This window comes from Mixophyes fleayi, chromosome 6 (genome assembly GCF_038048845.1).
Source record: "Mixophyes fleayi isolate aMixFle1 chromosome 6, aMixFle1.hap1, whole genome shotgun sequence".
Taxonomy (NCBI): Eukaryota; Metazoa; Chordata; class Amphibia; order Anura; family Limnodynastidae; genus Mixophyes; species Mixophyes fleayi.
The window spans coordinates 123,307,522-123,321,535 of NC_134407.1; the positions used below are offsets into that span (position 1 = coordinate 123,307,522).

General features: G+C 40.8%; 1 long non-coding RNA gene across 1 annotated transcript; it reads left to right on the plus strand.

Annotated features, from left to right (window-relative positions):
- The first annotated feature begins 8,912 nt into the window (after positions 1 to 8,912).
- Positions 8,913 to 11,067, plus strand: LOC142160376 (uncharacterized). The gene is made up of 4 exons (XR_012693189.1): positions 8,913 to 9,041; positions 9,141 to 9,194; positions 9,809 to 10,009; positions 10,948 to 11,067. It is a non-coding gene; the product is annotated as an uncharacterized LOC142160376 (long non-coding RNA).
- The last annotated feature ends 2,947 nt before the right edge of the window (positions 11,068 to 14,014 follow it).

A 14,014-nucleotide genomic window follows, 5' to 3' on the forward strand; every position in this document is an offset into this window, starting at 1 on the left:
CCCTGTTTAAGAAGGCTTTGCATGTCGCCGGGTTGGACCCGACACTCTATGGCACGCATTCATTCAGGATAGGGGCGGGGACTGAGGCGGCTCAGTCGGGGTCCTCCATAGATAGCATCAAAGCGCTGGGGTGCTGGAAGTCGGACGCGTATAAGAGATACATACGCCCCTAGGGCCGTATTAGAGGAGGGCAGACAACGGTTGCAGGGGTATACATGTGATTGAAGCAGGTGGTCCGCTACTAATCTGGTCTTCTTCTTCCCTCAAGTTGACAACCCCCCCCTCCCCCCCCTGTCGGTAGTGCTGGGATTAACCGCCCGCCATGGTATGTGGGGGCATGAAGGATTGTTCCCAGCTTTCTCCCCGGACTAAGGCCTGATTAGTGGTGAGCCGCCGGGGTTTTGTGGGTTTTCGCCTTCATTGGTGCTACCGGCAAATCCCCCCATTCCCCTCCCCTGTTGTGTTTTTCCATCTGTTTTTCACTAACCATGTTTTCGTGATGCTTGCTGTTGGTTACCTGTATATAGTGTCATCACCAATGGGGAGGCACATGAAGGAGTTTGGAGGAGGGGAGCAACTTAGTGAAGTAGTCACGGTCTGATATTAGATTATTTCTGCTTTACCCACAGGTGCTTCAGCGGGGAAGATCCGGGTTTTGGTCATTGGGCACTCGTACCTTCACTGGGCAGCCAAGCATAGCGAGGCCAAAAATAGGATCCGTATGGGGCACAAACAAGTTAGTATACGTTGGATAGGTAGGCGAGGTATGCAATGGAAAGCTTTAATTCCCCTGCTGTCTGTTGAAATTGCAAAAGTTAGCGCCCCGGATATATTGATAATACATCTGGGGGGCAATGATTTAGGGTCAGGTAAGTCCCTCAATGTGATTATAGCCATAAGGGAGAGTTTGAAGGCAATTAAAGCCCAATGGCCTTCAGTACATCTCTGCTGGTCCCAAGTCATACCCAGATTAGCTTGGAGGTCCCACATCGATTCCGCGATTGTGAAGCGCGTCATCAAGAAATTGAACCAAAACGTAGGCAGGGTGGTAAGGTCCCTGGGCGGGGCTAGCATTAAACACACCCAAATAGCAATCGATCAGGTTCAGCTATATCGGACAGACGGGGTGCACCTTGCAAACGCAGGTTTGGGTCTTTTTATTGGGCAGCTATTTAAGGGGATTGAGGAGGCATGTAGGGCGATCGGTGGCGGGCTGTAGGTCCCAAGGACCTCCAGCGTTGGTAGGAAGGCAAATGTGGTGAGTCGGCAATTGGTCACACGGTGCTACCGCTGATTGGCCAAAGGGCACTACCCTCTTCGAAGCACCTTGGCTCTTGGTTCAGTAAACAGAACTCCTTGGAATGCTCTGTACGGGCAGGACACTGCGAGCCCAGAGGGGGGACAGGTAAACTGAAGCTAGATTTAGCACCGGCCAATCGTAAAGGAGTCGTCCTGGGACCAGTGGTTAGTGCCTCAGGGCCACACTGTTTGGTAAGTTTTGACACACTCGGGGTCGCCTCACCATCTTTGCCTTCTCCACCACCGAGTATAAAAGCTAAGCCAATTATAATCCAATTAATAAATCACAACGTTAATTAGTTAAATTTAACAGTTGTCTGCGTCTTTATTCATAAAGGTATGTTGTATTTTAAATATGTCGCAAAGGGTAAGGTAACAGAGGTTAGGAGTCTTCAATCTGCAGTTTAGTAAACATAGCAGATCAACATATAACTATTCACATCTGAACATTCAGATTTTAAATGGGATTACTGTCAAATCTGGTTAGATGATACAGTCATTATCCAAATGCACCAAGTCTGTCTTTTATGATATAGCAATTTGGGCTCACCAAGTCTGTCTTTTATGATATAGCAATTTGGGCTGAGTCCTGAATATTTGAATTGGTAACATTTGGCCACAAATGTTTAAGAATATATCTATGTTCAAATCTCACAGAGATCCAGCCGTTGGATGGTCAGGCTGAGAAGCCAGATCGCCCTGTGTATGGGCATTGTAAGTATTACCAATGGTACAGCTGCAAACCCAAGGTATTATACCCAACGATCATAGACAGGATTTGCAAAAAATTATAACTGCCACTATCTAGTAATTATGACCGGAGTATGAATGAGCTCAGCTAGGGGGATTGCACCTAAGCACAAAACAGCAATCTAATTTTCATTGAATTAACCCCTATAAAAAGGAGGAAATGGAGTTGAACCAGCAAAAGAGTGTTCCCAACAAAATAAATAAATAATATAAAACAAATATACTAACAAAATAGAACAATATTTACTGTAAAGGCACATAAAAATACACGTCACAAGAAAGGAAGTCAAGATTGTAAATTTCTGAAAAGACTACAGGTCAAATAAGAAAACAAAATGCAAATTACAAATCAATGTAACTCATCTGGGGCCTGATTCATTAAGGATCTTAAATGAAGAGGTATCTTATTTCAGTCTCCTGGACAAAACCATGTTACATTGCAAGGGGTGCAAACTAGTTTTCTGTTTTGCCCATAAGTTAAATAATGACTCTTTTTTCATGAAGCACACAAATACTTGATAGCTTATTTGTACACTGAAATTTAAAGTGGATATTTGTGTGCTACATGAAAAAACAGTCAGTATTTAACTTATGTGCAAAACAGAAAACTAGTTCCTCTATTGCCATCTTGGATTCAGAGACAGCTGACAGTTTGATATATTTGTACTGCTCTTCCAATTCAAGATCCCTGTTCTTTGTTTGGATAAACCTTTGCTTATTATTGGCATCAATGGAAGTTTCAGGATCTTGGGAATAAAATGATCTGGTTAAGTCCATGAGCATTTATAATATTTTGGTTATTTCTCCACTCCTTTCACCCAAGCTCTAGATCAGTGTTAGCTAACCTGTGACACTCAAGGTGAAACTACAAGTCCCAGCATACCCTTCCAGCAATAAACTGCTATATATTGGCAAATCATGCTGAGACTTGTAGTTTCACAACACCTGGAGAGTCTTGGTTAGCCAACGCTGCTCTAGATTTTGTTTTTACTGTCTACTGACTGCTCTTAGACCTCAGCCTGTCCTCTGACTATCTATCTTCACTAGCCCCTGTGGATTCAGTCATTGGTATGTTCAAATATATACTAAAAGCCCCATGAGGTTTTTTTTGTTGTTGTACCTCAGTCTGGTTCCATCTTTGATATTGACAGGAAATCTCATACCTAGTGGAGCTGTTAAGTTTTTAACCGTCTCAATCACTTTACATATTGGAGTTATGTATAGATAACAGATATATAATTAATCATCACCCCACCACATGGTTGAGTTTTGTAGTTCCTATACCCAAAACTGAGGCCATGTCTGATAGTCTAATAATAATAAGAAACTGTTTTTTCTCTGTTTGACTTTATTTCACACATCATCTTTGATCGAGGAATATCACGGCAGATGCTCTTTACCTGTCTTTTGAAGAACTTAACCAACAGGATACACTGTAACCTTTATATGTCATAGAACTTTGTTGCATTCTGATACCAACATGTTTCTTTGTCCTTAAAATTCATTCTGTCAAAACATTTGTGGCTGCCTTCATTCTATTTTACAAGGCTAGGCACATGGTTCAAAATTTTCCAGAAATATTGGGGTCAAGAAATCCCTGGATTTATCAACAGAAGATATTGGGGGCCAAAGTTGAAAAAAAAGTGTATGATTTTTTTTGCTGTTTGCCCTGTCCGTGACTGAATAAAGTTCATTGTCAGGTTGAGTATACCCCTTAATGTATGCTATATAATTATTTTTTTTAAGAGAAGATCTTCTAAACCTCTCCTTGTTAACAATCAACTGTGAAAAATTATTCTACTTGAAAAGGAGATGGCCCTGTGTAAGATCCTGGATTAAAACTTCTAAGATGTATGCTTCCTTTCTTGTTAAAAATGTTATCTTTGTTATCCACAAAAGCCAGTAGGAGTTGACCGGAGGGCATGTGTAAGGGGGGTGGGGGGAACTGGTAAATATCACTTCAGACAGCATTCCCTTTCCCGGTGCTTCCCTGGTGGTGCCAGGACCCATGCCTTCTCCCTCCTGACCTTAGGTGTACGCCTGCGCCTCCTTTTTACTTTAATCTATTTGCAGCTCAGGACCGGCAGCTACATTTCATATTTATACATGATGATATTTAAAATATGCTCTGTGAACTATTCCTGTGCCTGAAAAACAGGTTTTATTGTGCTGTTGCCAAGAGAGGGCTGGCAAATCTTAGCCTGGAGGGCAAGACTCGACTCAACGGCCTATTTTAAAGAGAAAAAAAATACAGGTGGCCCAGTGACCAAGTCCACTATGGGACCGGGATGGGGGCAGATTGACCCTTGCCCCCCAGCCCAGCCCCTGGCTGTTGCTATGTAAACCATTGTATTTTTTATCTGTTCAGACTATTTGTTACCAAGCCTTGGCTAGTTATATTTACTCCATTATATTTACTCCACTATATGCTTGTAACCATGACCTCGGCTAGTTACTTGTCCACATCTGCTTCTCTTTGTAATTTTTTTTATTATTCTCATTGTGATCCTCTGCCCTGATCCTTGGCCTGTTCCTGGTTATGAACTATTTTCTACTCTTTGAAAGCCATAGCGACAAGCAAACAGGCAGGCAATTTTCTTTCCATTCCAGACCCATTATAACAATAAAACCTACCTTGTGTACAGTTTTCCAGGGAGTGAACCGAACATAAAATATACACAAACCAAAACACAGGGATGAATGGCAATAATGCATTTTCCATGGATGTTTGTATTCATTGTTTGTTTGCTGTGAGGTGCAGCCCACTATTAAAATTATGTTTGTATATTGCTGCAGGGTAGGAAGATATCTGTAGAGTGTGTACAGAGACTTCAGCAGATGGTTATGGGAGATGCAGATTGGTTAAATCGTTACATAAATCGCATCTGAAGTACTATTGCATAGGTGTGTACCAAGCTTTAGTTATGTTGAAATGATTGTTCTCATTAATAGAAATATTTTTATTTCTTAACTTATTTCTTATTTCTTTATTCTTAACTAAAATATTTTGCTTATAATCATTTATGTAAATGATACAATAAAAAGTAAGGGTTTTTTTTCCACTTAAGAAAATACACAACACAGTCCAAAACAATAGATCTATTCTTGAGACAGACCTCAATGTGAGACTGAGCAAGGTGAGTTGTAACCTGTATGAGCTGCTTTTCCTATATCATTAATTTATGACGTGCACAATGCTGACCTTGTACATCAGTTTCTGCCAAAAAAACCCTATAATGGCGAATACAAACTAAGCACAAGGGATTATATATTTTTAATAAAAATGAAATATTTTTTACTGTTATTTTTGGTAGCATTAATTATGAACATATTTTTGATTTTAGAATAGTCTGGAAGGGAGCAGCATGTTTATATAGTATACCTTTGTCACTAATACGCTCCCAGCTGCCGTGACTTTGGGGTGTTTGCTGTATGAGGTCACACACAATTTCAGCCCGCAGTCTCTCTCTACCTATCACACAGGTTATAGACCTATGGAATCACTCCCAAACACAGCGCTCTCACACCACCAGAGACTTCAGGTTTGCCACCACCTATTGAGTACGGGCAATAGGACCCCAATATACTGCTCCACACTGGCATGCAGGCTTCTAGCTATTCACAGACTAGCAAGACCCACACCAGCACACAAAGGGTTAACTCTTTACACCTCCAGATTGTTACACAAATGTAAATGCAAGCACACACAGCTTGTTAATCAAATGTATCAACAAATCACACACTGGCATTTCAAAGGTTAACTTGGTTGAGCAATCTTCTAAACAGTGGATTCGTTAGAGTATCAAGGACGCAACTTATTAAATATAGATTTAATATACAAAAATACAAGGCATACAGATATAAAGAAAAATAGTGAATAAACAATTAATAGACTGATATAACAAGCAAAAGAAGTTTAAAATAAAAAGGAGTTAGCAGGAGTTTGAAGTAACATGAATTGCATTCTGGCCAAGGGAAATTTGGCTTGGAAGAAGATGGACAGCTTATCAATGTGAATTGATTTCCCAAAAAGTCTGACAGTTTGTCCTTTCCGAAACACAGATTTTTAAGCAAAATGAAATGGGATGGTCTTCACAGGGGCAGTGTTTAATGCTAATAAAGGGCAGGGATGTCCCCTGGGTGTCACTATACTTTGCTCACAAATATTTCTAAAGTCTTGACCTGTGGGTAATTCTTCACAGATATTTCCCAGAGAAATAACTCCCCCTTCAATAAACCGGTCATAATCTCCTGCACATTTAAATACCAAACATGATGGAATTATGACAATGTGACATACCTTTTTCAAAGATATTATTATTATTATTATTATTATTATTAATTTTTATTTATAGGGCGCCACAAAGTATCCGTAGCGCCGTACAAGGACAAACAATGGTACAGTACAAGGTGAAACAGCACAGTACAAGTAACAGTAATCACTATAACTCTGGGGGCTCAGGCACAGCATGAAAGAGAGGGAGGGAGGGGAAAAGTGAGTATAGGCAGGTAACTATGGCCCAAGAGGGTGGGCATGGATGACAGGTTGAGAGTCACTGAGGGGAGCGGAGAGAAGCGAGAGGAGACAGAGGGCAGAGGGACTGAGAGAAGGTGAGCTGAGTAGCTGGAGAGCGCAGTTAAAAGTGATGGAAACAGAAGGGAGGAGAGCCCTGCTCAAAGGAGCGAACAATCTAAAGGGAGGGGAAGACAGACAGACACATGGATGAGACGGAGAGACTGGAGAAACGGAGACGGAGTCGAGGAAGGGGGAGAAGGGAAGAAGGGATGAGAAAGAGAGGTAGCCGACCGGTGGGAGTTTAGGCATGAGACTGGAAGGCTTTAAGGAAAAGGTGGGTTTTTAATGTTCGTTTGAAAGAGGACAGATTAGGGGAAGTTCTGATGGAGCGGGGGAGCTTGTTCCAATGGAGGGGAGCGGCGCGGGAGAAGTCTTGGATACGTGCGTGAGAGGAGGTAATCAGAGGGGAAGAGAGGCGACGATCGTTGGACGATCGCAGTGAGCGGGAGGGAGTGTGAATAGAGATAAGGTTAGAGATGTAGGGAGCAGTGGAGTTGGCGAGGGCCTTATTAAGTCAGAGTGAGGAGCTTGAAAAGGATTCTGTAGGGGAAGGGGAGCCAGTGAAGGGCTTGGTAGAGTGGGGATACAGAATTGGAACGGCGAGAGAGGAAAATAAGCCTAGCAGCGGCGTTAAGTACAGATCTAAGGGGAGCGAGATGAGAGAGGGGGAGGCCGATAAGGAGAAGGTTGCAGTAGTCCAAGCGGGAGATAATCAGAGAGTGGACGAGAGATTTAGTGGCATCCTGGGAGAGGAAGGGCCGAATGCGGGCAATGTTGCAAAGCTGGAAACGGCAGGATTTGGCGAGAGAGTGAATGTAAGGGGCAAAGGAGAGAGAGGAGTCGAGGATGACACCTAGGCAGCGGAGTTGGGGAACAGGGGAGATAGATAAGTTGTCAACAGTGATGGAGAGGTCAGAGGGGAAGGAGGTACGAGAGGGAGGAAAGACAATGAGTTCAGTTTTAGCAAGATTGAGTTTAAGAAATCTAGAGGACATCCAGGAGGAGATGGCAGAGAGGCATGCGGATACCCTGGAAAGAAGGGAGGGAGAGAGATCAGGAGAGGAAAGGTAGAGTTGAGATATGAGATATGTGATTTTAGCTGTTCACAGATACTCCCCATACTTGTCATTCACAACCCTGGTGTGATTTCTGTTCCTCAGTATGGAGAGACACCCAGATTTCCCAAAATATGAACTATGACAACATTTTCCTTTGAAGCTATTTCTATATACCTGTATAGACTTTCACATGCTGTCTGCAAGGATCTCCAGCTGGGAACGGCTCCACACAGTCTATTCAAGTGTCCAAAACTCCCTCCCAAGTCAGACTGTCTCACACTAGGAGCCATTTGAAGATGTCCCAGGTGTCCCACTTATCTTTTCACATCAAACACACTTACATCAGACTCTCTGGGCCTGAGTCATCAAGGAACGTATGTCCCTTTTCAGCGCGTAGCGAACGCAAAAGTTAAGTGCGCATGCCGGGCCTGTTTACTTTCGCGAATGCAAAAACTGTACGGGCGCGATCGCAAAAGCCATTTGCGACAAGCTACGAGATCTGGGCGTGAACAGTGAGGTTCTGGGGCGTAGTGACGTAGTCAATTTCTTATAGGGGCGTTCCCGTCTAACTACCTCCAAGTCAAACTGGTGCGAACGCAGGCGATCGCGTTTGTGGTGGCGTACGCTATGCGCCTACCAAGGGTCTAGTTTATCTCTCATATCTGAACCACGAGCACACACAAATTATCCAAAGGAACGCCCATGTGATCAGGACGCATGCAGACCCTCACCTGCATACTCTTTGCTAATTAACCACTGCTATAAAGCTCTGCGTAGATGATGTGCCCTGTTCACTGCTGATTCATTTACTGGTATGTTTGCATGATATATTTTAAGATATCACTATTGTTTCTTTGGTTGATTTGTTTTAACATTTTATTGCTTTATTGTTTTATTTGTCTTGGACTTTTTTGTTATTTTGGGTGTTATACTTTGTTTCAGATAATAGTTACAGATAATAGTTTGCTTGTATTGGGCTGTGTAGTACTTTTTAGATTATTTTTATCTTTTGTTTACTTTATTTTTTCTTTTTTAGATTTCCATTGACAATTGTTTGCAAGTGAATAGGATAATCCTGCTCCATTTTGAGGTAAGTAACATGGGGCAAGGTCTACAACCTGACATAGCATAGAAGCAGATGGAATAATTGTATTTTATTTTCTTTTTTAGTTTTCCATTGACAATTGTTTGCAAGTGAACAGGATAATCCTGCTCCATTTTGAGGTAAGTAACATGGGGCAAGGTCTGCAACCTGACATAGCATAGAAGCAGATGGAATAATTGTATTTTATTTTCTTTTTTAGTTTTCCATTGACAATTGTTTGCAAGTGAACAGGATAATCCTGCTCCATTTTGAGGTAAGTAACATGGGGCAAGGTCTGCAACCTGGCATAGCATAGAAGCAGATGCCATAACTTCTTATTCATCCTCTGACAATTTTTGTTTTGTTTTTTTAGCCACATTATGGCATATATAACAAAGACGCACCGACGTGCACTGCGAACCAATAGGTAAGCGTGATATTAAACTGGCTCTTGTGATATAAAATGAGGGCCACAACATTCTCACGTACCGAGCTGCGGGTGCTTACAGCAACGATGGACCGTTGCTTTCAGCCCGCAAGGAGGTACATGGGAAATGAGCAAAAAATGCAGGCATACAGAGCCGCTCGCAGGCGTCTGCGTATGCAGGCTGGCACCCGGCGCTCCATCGTGCAACTGCAGCGCCGATGGAGTGATCTGAGGAGAAGACAGCCTGACCTTTTGGCAGATTTGAGGGCGGAAATTGTCACTAGTAAGTCGCCCTCAAGCACTATATAATATGGCAATGTAATAATTTCAGCTCACATTAAATATGGACAGAAAAGGCCTATTTTCTGACCAGTATCATACTAAACATATTATTAATGTTTATTATTTGGTTTATTATTTGCTATTATTCTGATTATTTACTATTATATATATTTTCGAAATCTTATTGTAATTTTTTCACAAACTTTTCATGTTATTGACATGAGTACCATTTTACCATTCAAAGCTACCATTCGCTGCATGTATGTATTACTTGTGTATGTTGAAGAAATTACAAAAATACACCTTAGATAACACATCATGCTCTCCAACAGGACGCCAATGCAGCTCCCAAAACCAACGGGCAAATCAACCTGTCGTCCCACCGGAGCAACCAAGTGGAAGCCAACAGCCACAAGAGGAGGCAACGGTGGTGACGCAGTAGCCGGTGTCGTATGAATTGTCCACATCATCTCTGCTCTTCCAGGACTCACCACAACACACCTCTCAGCAGCCAGAAGTGCTGGTTGAGGAAAGTAAGTACACTACATGGTAATTTTACGATACATGAGTTGGTTGTGTTTTTTTTTACAAGATATACATGGAACACGAGAAACAGTTTTCACTGTCCATTCACAGTACAGGGTATCCTTAGTTCCCACAATGGGAAAAAGCCTCCCCCCCAATTCTTGTCTTGTGCGCAGGACAACTCAGCTGGCTGCCTTTAAAAAGGAGGGTGAGATTGTCCTTGACACAATTTTGGAGAAAGTTCATGTCTAGAAAAATACACTTTCATACTATATTCTTCGTATTAGTTGTGTTTCCCCCTTCCCTTTAGGTTGTAAGCTCTCATGCGCCTAGCCCTCTTTCGTTGTGTGCTCCTTCTACGGTTCCTTCACCCTCCATACCTCTTGCTCTTCTTTGCTAGGCCTGTTTTCCCTGTTTTCTTAAGCTTTGCCCTTCTTCTTGCTGATTTCGACCATCCATTTCACTATCTGTCACAGATAATCTGATTTGCTTTACCCTGTCCCCTGTGTGACAGGGAAAACAGGGCTAGCGGCATAACCTAGGTTATGTGTTAGGTTAGGTGTTATAGGTTAATAAAGTAATAAAATAATTTATTCTGCAAAAGGGACTTGACAAATAAAATTGGATAATTGGGTATTTACAAAATAATACGCTTCCACTCATTTTCTATGCTGAAAACTCTGATCTTAAACAGACCAGACATGTACTTTGTGTTCCCACATGTTTGACACTGCAGACTCTTTCTGTCGCCTTATAAGTAATAATATTAAAAATAATAATTACTACTACATTTATAAAAATTAAAGGAATGGGCCCAGTGTTTGGGTAACATTCATTTTTGCACTATAACGAGCTTAAAAAATGCATAGGTACAGGAACCTAGAGCATTTCCACATTAATGTTTTAAGAGTGCATTAACTAAATTGTTGTCTTTCGTTTTTTGCAGCTGATGAGGAGTTGATGGGTCCTCAAAGACACAGCCAGAGGCTTCTAAGTGAAATAAAAAAAAGAAGAAAAAAAAATATAAAAAGTATAAAGAAAAAGCCCAAAAAAGTTAAAATAATAAAAAAAAAAAAAAAAAAAAATGTAAATACATTTTATTGATTGTTTATTTGTTCACATTTGTTGATGGTTTTAGTTTGTAAATTAAAAATGTTTTGTTAAAAGAAAAACTGGTATGTGTGTGATTTCAGTGACCAAATGTACGTATTATCATTATACACTTAAGTCAAGCTGTTGTTTAAAAGCCAATGGAGAAGAGGCCAACCAATAGGGTCACACCTCACATCCGGTATATAATGTAATAAGCCCCCAAAGAAATAACAGTTATGTACGATATAACCTCTTTCATAACATATACTGAAAACAGAACCAAGACACAACATGATACACAGGGAAAACAGGGCTAGCGGCATAACCTCATTGGTGTTATAGGTTAATAAAGTTATAAAATCATTCCTTCATCAAAAGAAACATAACAAATAAAATTGGATCGTTGTTTATTTACGAAATAATAAGCTTCCACTCTTTTTCTATGCTGAAAAATCGGATCTTAAACACACCAGAGATGTACTTTGTGTTTCAACAAAAGAAGGTTGTACTATAATTTACAGATATCATATAACAATTGGCTGAGAAAGTATATAGGCGTATCCTGATCCTTTTGAGTCTCCTGGATGCAATGGACAAGTCGAAGAAGTCTGTGCAAGTCTTTGTTGAAAATCTCTGGATTGAAAACATAGGTTATTTGAATAACTCCTTCACTCCTGTTCATATCCTTTTCCTTCCAGCTCACACGAAAGGCTTATATAATATAATATAATATATATATATATTTTATATAATACATATGACATAATAAAACCACATGATATACTGATATATGATATAAGATAAAACAATGAAAATATTTTCATATTAAGAAATTTAATTCATGCAAACTAAAACATCTTGACAGGGTAAACAAAGTAGCATAACAAGGGGAATATATATTTTACGGTTAATTACAACCAGCACCATGATTCAACAATTGAGAGATTCACCAATGATGTTACTATGCACTAAACAGCGTAGCGTTCACTTCTGCAGGTTATGCACGTATGTGCTGGCGTGTACGCCCGTAAACGGGTACAATAGGAACATTTGCGCCGCAAGTCATGAAGCTGCGCATGTGGGAATACGCAGCTTGATGACTTGGGCCGTTCGCAGCCACCAAGTACGTAACTTATCAATGGATTCATTTGATACAACCTATTAACACTGCAGTTAAGAATTATCCCTTATAAAAAACTGTAAGCTCTCTATGTTCACGACACCCTGCTTTAAATATTACAGTAAGATTTTAATTTTAAAACTTAGATAAGGTACATTCGCTACACATAAAAGAGAATAGTAGCAAACCACACCTCCTCTTTTTAACATCTGTGTTGACTGCCTTTATGTAATTACTGGTTATGTTTTACAGATAAACTTTTGGATTTAGTGAAAAACAGGTTCTTACAACCAGTAATATAATATTAGTCACAATTCCCTCATGACCTCGCCAGAATCACGGACACGTGTTATATTAACATACTTCACAGATTGGACAGAACCTATAGACTCTTTTATATTTTAGGGGTCCTGTATACTGGTCAGTGGGGCTGTGTGTAAGAGGGTAGTATCCCCATTTCTGTCATAAACTTCTATATAGTAAAGAGTCAGAGCCCCACTGTCATTTTAATGACAAATGAGGCTGAATAGAACGAATGCACTTAAAGGGCGATAGGGTTTGTAGTAAGCTGTACAAATACCTGAAGGTGTTAACATGGGTTGGCCCGACCAATGTGTAATCCAGTGGGAGGGACCTTGATTGATATAGGAGGCTGCACTTCCTGTTCTGGTTCATTCCACAGCACGAGATCCCACCCACCCACTCCTTTGGTAGGGTATGTACGGTATGGTAGGAAGGCACTGCGTTCAGCGGCTGATTTGTGGGCGCACTGGTAGTTGTCGTAGGTCACTGCCCCCCGTTGAGGCACCAGTAACTCCCTTTTTGGCCCTTCGGTGAGGAGGGTCCCTGTTCGACTCGGTGAGGGAGGGCAGAGTAAGTTTTAAAAGGGGCAGTCACTCTGACGCCAACTCAGCGCAAAAGTTATGTTGGGATTTGTTCCCCGTGGTGGTGGACGTACGGCGGTTTGCGCCAGTCCACACGCGATAGTGTTTGTCAGCTTGAGAGTTGTTTCGCAGTGCCCTTTCTCCGCCACCATAGGTCTAGTTAAAATTAAAATCATAATAAAAGTTCTGGCAATTTTTAATAACTTATACAAGTCTCCGTGTGTTTATTTGCATGCAAAGGTTTAGAATTATAAGGTTGATGTAAGGTTTACGGAACATACACGGTGAGCCCTTTAAGAAATGAGAGCACTGCAACATGCTCCTGCTTTAGACAGCCAGGCTCCAGTAGTGCTAATAGCAATTAAATATACCTCATTCATGAGATCAAAGCATGAAATTGCATTTACTATTTTCATGAGACTGTTGTGCATTCAGCAGGTCTTTATTCAATGAAAAAAATATGTATTTTTTTGTATAACAGTGCACAATCAAGTGTATACATACAATAAAAACTCATGTTTTGGCTCAAGGGTCACTGACTTGACACACTGTGTGTCTGAATTTGCAAAGGAAAAGTGTGTTCAGAATTTAATAGTTTTTTGTTCACCTATTACTAGACATGTGCAGTCAACTTCTTATTATACAGGTTTCCAAAATAATTCTAATAATCCAAACTACCTTAAAATAACATCAACCACTCTTTCTGCCATAACTTCCCCTCTTCCCTGGCTCAAATATTGCCCCCATAACCCTTATCTTTGCCTTTCAATTAACAATTTTACTTCTTAATGTCCCTCTAACTCCTACAGCATCCGGTATAACCTGCTTGCATGCATCACTGTTTCTCTTCCAGTGACCTTCATTAGTGAGATAAACTTTAGAGGATAAAACATTATTATTTCAACCTACAATAACAT